The sequence below is a fragment of the Eschrichtius robustus genome, chromosome 21 (assembly GCF_028021215.1).
Source record: "Eschrichtius robustus isolate mEscRob2 chromosome 21, mEscRob2.pri, whole genome shotgun sequence".
NCBI classification, from domain to species: domain Eukaryota; kingdom Metazoa; phylum Chordata; class Mammalia; order Artiodactyla; family Eschrichtiidae; genus Eschrichtius; species Eschrichtius robustus.
This window is the reverse complement of record NC_090844.1, coordinates 34189851-34195171: the sequence shown is the minus strand read 5'-3', so window position 1 is coordinate 34195171 and position 5321 is coordinate 34189851.

Sequence of the window (5321 nt, the reverse complement as noted above, 5' to 3'; positions counted from 1 at the left end):
CATGATGTCAGCTTGAGAAAGATAATTCCTTCCTTTTTAACAACAGCGTATTTCCATCGGAAAGGACAAGAAAATGCAGTGCTTCAAAGTTCAGAGCGGAACCCGGGGAAAGTGGACACCTGGAGAGGATAAAATAGTGTCGAACCAGCTCACATCAGCGCAATGTCTCTGAAAGTACACCTCATTGATTTCTAGTCAGCTGTCAGATCGTTTAAGTCTGAGAAATATCTCTGGGTCCTAACTCCTGACTTATTAGTTCACTCTCTCGCAAAGAGATGCAGGGCAATGGAGAGAAGATGAACTCAGACAACTTCTGAATGTTCTGAGCTAGTTTTCTCATGGTTGGAGAGCTGTGTGAAAGGGAAAAACCACATATGAAAACATGCAACATGGAAGCTAGTGGAAGTTTCTCCTACACAGTGTTCCTCCATCATCCTTCATTTTGGACTTGGAGCTTCAGAGTAGTGAACACGAGGGGGTCAAAAGGTACAGACTCCCAGTTATTAAAACAAGCCCTGGGGATGTAATGTGCAGCATGGTGACTAGAGTTAACAATACTGTATTGCATATTTGAAAGCTGCCAGAAGAGTAGATCTTAAAAGTTCTCATCACAGAAAACAAATTTTGTAACCATGTGTGGTGATGGGTGTTAACTAGGCTTACTGTGGTGGTCATTTCACAATGTATACAAATATCGAATCCTTAGGTTGTGCTCCTGAAACCAACATAATGTTATATGTCAATTGCACCTCAGTTTCAAAAAGGAATAATGACTACGTCCTTTAGGGTCGTCATCTAGCAGTTCTCACGTGCTTTAAGGTCAGAGCATCCTCTGTGGTTTCCTGGAGGCGGCAGGTCCAGCGGACCCTCCACAGGAGAAAGGACAGTCGGAGTGTCATCTTGTTCACCACCCTTGGATTCATCTTGTTCACAGTTGGTCCGATTCTCACCTAGCTCAGTGCTGTCCACACGCAGAGGCCCTCAAGAAATGCAAATCTGGCAAGAGAAAGTTAGGGCTGGAAAGAGAAGAGGGCCAGGTGGGAGCAGAGTCACCCGATGGGGCCCCAGTTCTGGAGCAACACACTCTGGGCACTGACCACTGACCTGAGCTACACTGATTTAATCCAATTTAAAATTTCCCTGTATCTCATTCAAGTCCCCACCGTGTGCATTAGCAACTTCCAAGGTGACGCTCAGCAAGGTACCAGCACAGAATCCAAACAGCCCTGGCCAAGGAGGGGGAGGCAGGACTGTGTTCCCTCCTCCAACCCCCTCTCTGCTCCTCCCTCAGAGACCCCCTCACACCATGCGGCTGTCGCCTCCCCAGACCACGGGCTCTGGAGGACGGGCTGCGTCCTCTTATCCTCTCTCCATGACATCCCCAGCGCCTATCACTTGTGAATGCTTCAGAACGAAGAGGAAGGAAACAATTAGACATTGATTTCCTATCCATCTGAATTGTGTTCCAGGCCCGCAGTGAATTTACAGCTGTCTCAGGAATCAATTAGCCACTAACCCAAGGGTGCAGGAAGTATCACCTTTATTTTCAATAAATCAAATAAAATGGAGCTTGCCATTCCACTGAGCTGGCAGGAAATTCTGTCTGTGTCATTACAGGAATTCCAGCCCCTTGCCTAGGGTAGCAAAAGAATTGGGAAGGCTTTTGTGGCCCCCAAACACAAGCAGGCCTGTAGCCTCCAGTCCGTCTTGACTACAGCAGAGGGTCAGTGGCCGGCCACGTTCCGCTACCCTTTCCTGGTCAGGAAGTCTGGGTGACAGGATTCCCCAGTGGCTGGTCCCCGCTGCTGGAGGGACCGGCCAGTCTCTGGGAATTTCTGGCCTATCTCCCTTTACAGCCCCCTTTCCCCCTGAAAAGACACTCACCTCGTCTCCATCCTGCTCTAGAAACCTCAAATAATCTCTTCAGTGAGTTTAGACTCTTGGTGAAAGCGGACATCAAACAAATAGGAAGAGAGGTTGTCTTTAAGGGGCTTCTGCCTTTGGTCTCTACAAACGTAAGGAGCCCTAGCTCCATTCTTGGGAAATGTAGGGGAAAGAAAATTCCAGAGAACAAAACAAGTTCATATCCCCCAAATCATCCTGTTCTGAGCCGGTGTGTGCTCTTTCCCTCACCTGCTCTATAACCAATGATAAACGTCAGCTGGGTGACTGCCTGGGGTGCCGGAGTGGGTCCACCAAAGCAGAATAATCAGAAGGTCTCCATCGTCAACAGGGGACACGTTTGCATCCTGGGAGCCCGAGCAAAACCGCTGCTCCTCCATCACTGACCAAACACGCTCCCCGTGGGGAGTGAACCTGCCCCTTCTGATGACTGGGGAACACCGCCCAGACCACTTCCAGGACAGACATCCTGAGAGCCACAAAACAAAACTGAAGGTGCCGCGAAACAGATGTACTTTCACTTGAAGGTTTACAAAGTTATGATTAGTATTTTTTAAATGGTAAAAGTAGTATAATCTTAACAGTAAATTTTAAGAAGATTTATAATCCATCTTCCTAATCTAACCACCATCAAGGTGTTGGTCTATTTCCCTCCAGTGCACGTGCCCCTGTGGGTATGCACGCGTGCGCACACACACACACACACACACACACACACACACACGCACACACAATCGCATAGTTGCTATCTAGGTTGTATACAGGTTTAGGCTTCAGCTGAACTGTTACTGACTATAATATAAAACTTGACACCATTAAAAAGGAGAATGTTTTGATATCGACTTTGAGAACAGAAGAAACTTTGAGAAAGTATTTCCTGATTTTTATGTAGACAAAAAGAATTGTAGACGCTTCCATAGTACAAATAAGTAACCTCAAGCCTAGTTGAGCAACCACAAACAAGAGTGTTGGTTAATAAATGATGCCAGCCTGGAAGGAGGTCTCCAGCGGTGGTCTCCCCTGTGGCAGCATGGCTCTGACACGTTTAAATCTCTCAAGTATTTTCTTAAAGGCGTGGAAGATATGCTTATCAGTTTTGCAAATAACACAAAATTAAGAGGATCAGCTTGATTTCCAAGGTCCCTTCCAATACTAAACCGTACAAGCTTGTCATCCACTGTGAGTGAAAGAATCAAGAGCCAGAAAAAGCTCTAAAGCCTGGGATGTCGGGCCCATACGAACAAGGTAGAATAGCTGAAAGTGACCACATTTCTGTAAATTGGGACAAAATATGTCTGTTACTGAGTTCAAGCTCACACTGCTCACCACATGACAAGCCAGTAAATTGACAGATGAGATGTTGGGACAAGGAATAGCAACTTTACTCGGAAAGCCAGCAGACAGAGGAGACGGTGGACTAGTGTCCCAAAGAACCATCTTACCCCAGCTAGAATTCAGGCTGCTTTTATACTGAAAGGGGAGGGGGTGTGGTTAGTTGTTGTAAACTTCTTGGTGCTGGAATCCTTTGTTCTTGCTGCTGTCCCTGTAAGTCAGGTCACGATGTTCCTGTAAACCTCTAACAAGACGAATGTTATTCTCTGTTCTGCAACTTTTTACCTCTATGCAAAAAAAAAGTCTTCAAAGTGTCTCTGACCCTTTGAAGGTCAGAGTCTTGAGAATGGGCCATCATGTATATTTCAGGTTTGTTCTTCTCTGTTACATGTCTTTCTTATTTAAGATTTTATTCTACCAAAAAACTTACAGAGTTAGAAACACTAAATTATACTGAGGTGTTCAATTAATGAGTTGCCTTTATCACAAAGAATACAATTACACAGCACTGAGTCTGTGGGTCCCTGTGAGAGTGGCATCTGGGACACTGTCTTTGTTTAGGGCAATGTGTTTTAAGACAGTTAAATATGTTCATCCAGGGGGAGCTGGGAGACCCAGGGTCCAGAAAGGAGGTTTTATGAGAAAAATTAAAGGGCAAGGAGTTTAGATCAGAAAAAAATGTCTTAGGAAGCTTTCTGCTATGAAATGTTTACACTCGATGGCTAACCCCTCTGCACCAACACCATTTTACAGGCGAGAAAACTGAGGCCCAGGGAAGTGGAGTCATTGTCTCGGGTCGCACGGGTAGAGTCGGGCCAGAATCATGTATGCTGCCCGCAGGCAGACTGTACCAGCTCATGGAGAAACGGGAGAGGAGAGGACACCCAACCTGCCTTTTGAAGGCCCATCCGTGCCATCCCTGCCCCGTCATCCATCAAAGAGGTCCCAGCCCTCTTCTCTGGGCCCTCCCTCCACCCTCGGTCATTCCTGCAGCCTGTCTGCCCACGTCTAGCCAGTGCCGCCCCACTCGAGTTTCCGACGCGCACCCGCCAGCAGTGGGGATGTTGTGTGGGAGGGATGGGTGTTAGTGCTCATAGGAGTCAGAAGGGCTGGAATCTCGGTGCCTGAACTTGAAAATCTCATGCCCTCCAAAATAACCTCTCCTTTGAGAGCTAAAATTTCACCCTAAAGAGAATTCCTAATTTGACTTAAAACTTATAAAGAAGCTAATTTACGTTAACTTTAATAAGTTAACGTAAATTAATTCTTTAATTTGGTTTAAAACTTACTAAATCCAAGACCCTGGGGGGGGCAAAGCCTCAACCCTGTTTCTTCCTCTGCACCTGTATGACATCCTCCCAGTAGTAACATTCCTCATTATCCGTAGCGATTTGAACATCATGGTTTTTAGGTGTGTCAATTTTTTTCCTGAGGTCGAAGGATGAAAGCCAAGGGCTCCTGGGAAGCTTTGCGGTCCCCCAGGTGGCGCAGCACAGAGGCCAGGGCCAGCGGGGAGCCAGCGGCGCGCACGGTGCGGTGCGGGGCTTGGGCGCCCCTGTTGGACCGTCGATCAGACTGCAAGCTAAGGCCGACAGGCCCTTTTTTAAAGGAAGTATGCTTTAGACGTTGTTCCTTAAAAATTTAACTTTAAAAATAAAATAAAAAATTTAAAAGGCTGCCTGAATCCAAAACTAAGCACTCGAAGGCAGTGGGGTGTTGGCGCGACAGCTCCACCCACCCACGCACGGCTCTCAAAGAAGGGCGCTCCGGACTCGGCCCGGAGAACTCGCTCAGGGGGTGAGTTGGTGCCCCGCCCGCCCGTGGAGTGAGCCAAGCCCTGGAGCGGGAAGCGCCCACCGTCGGAACCCTGGCGTTTGTCCAGGAAGGGGGCGGGGGGCGGGGGTTAAACAGAAAGAAACCATCTCTAAACGCATCGATCACGCCAGCGGCTCCCAAACATACCTGTGCATCCCAGCCATTCCGGGAGCTTTCGAGAAACACGAATTCCGGGATGCTTTCCCCGGGAGTTCTGGTTCGGTGGGTCTGGAATGGGGCCCGCGTGGTTTACAGACCACAGACCACCGACC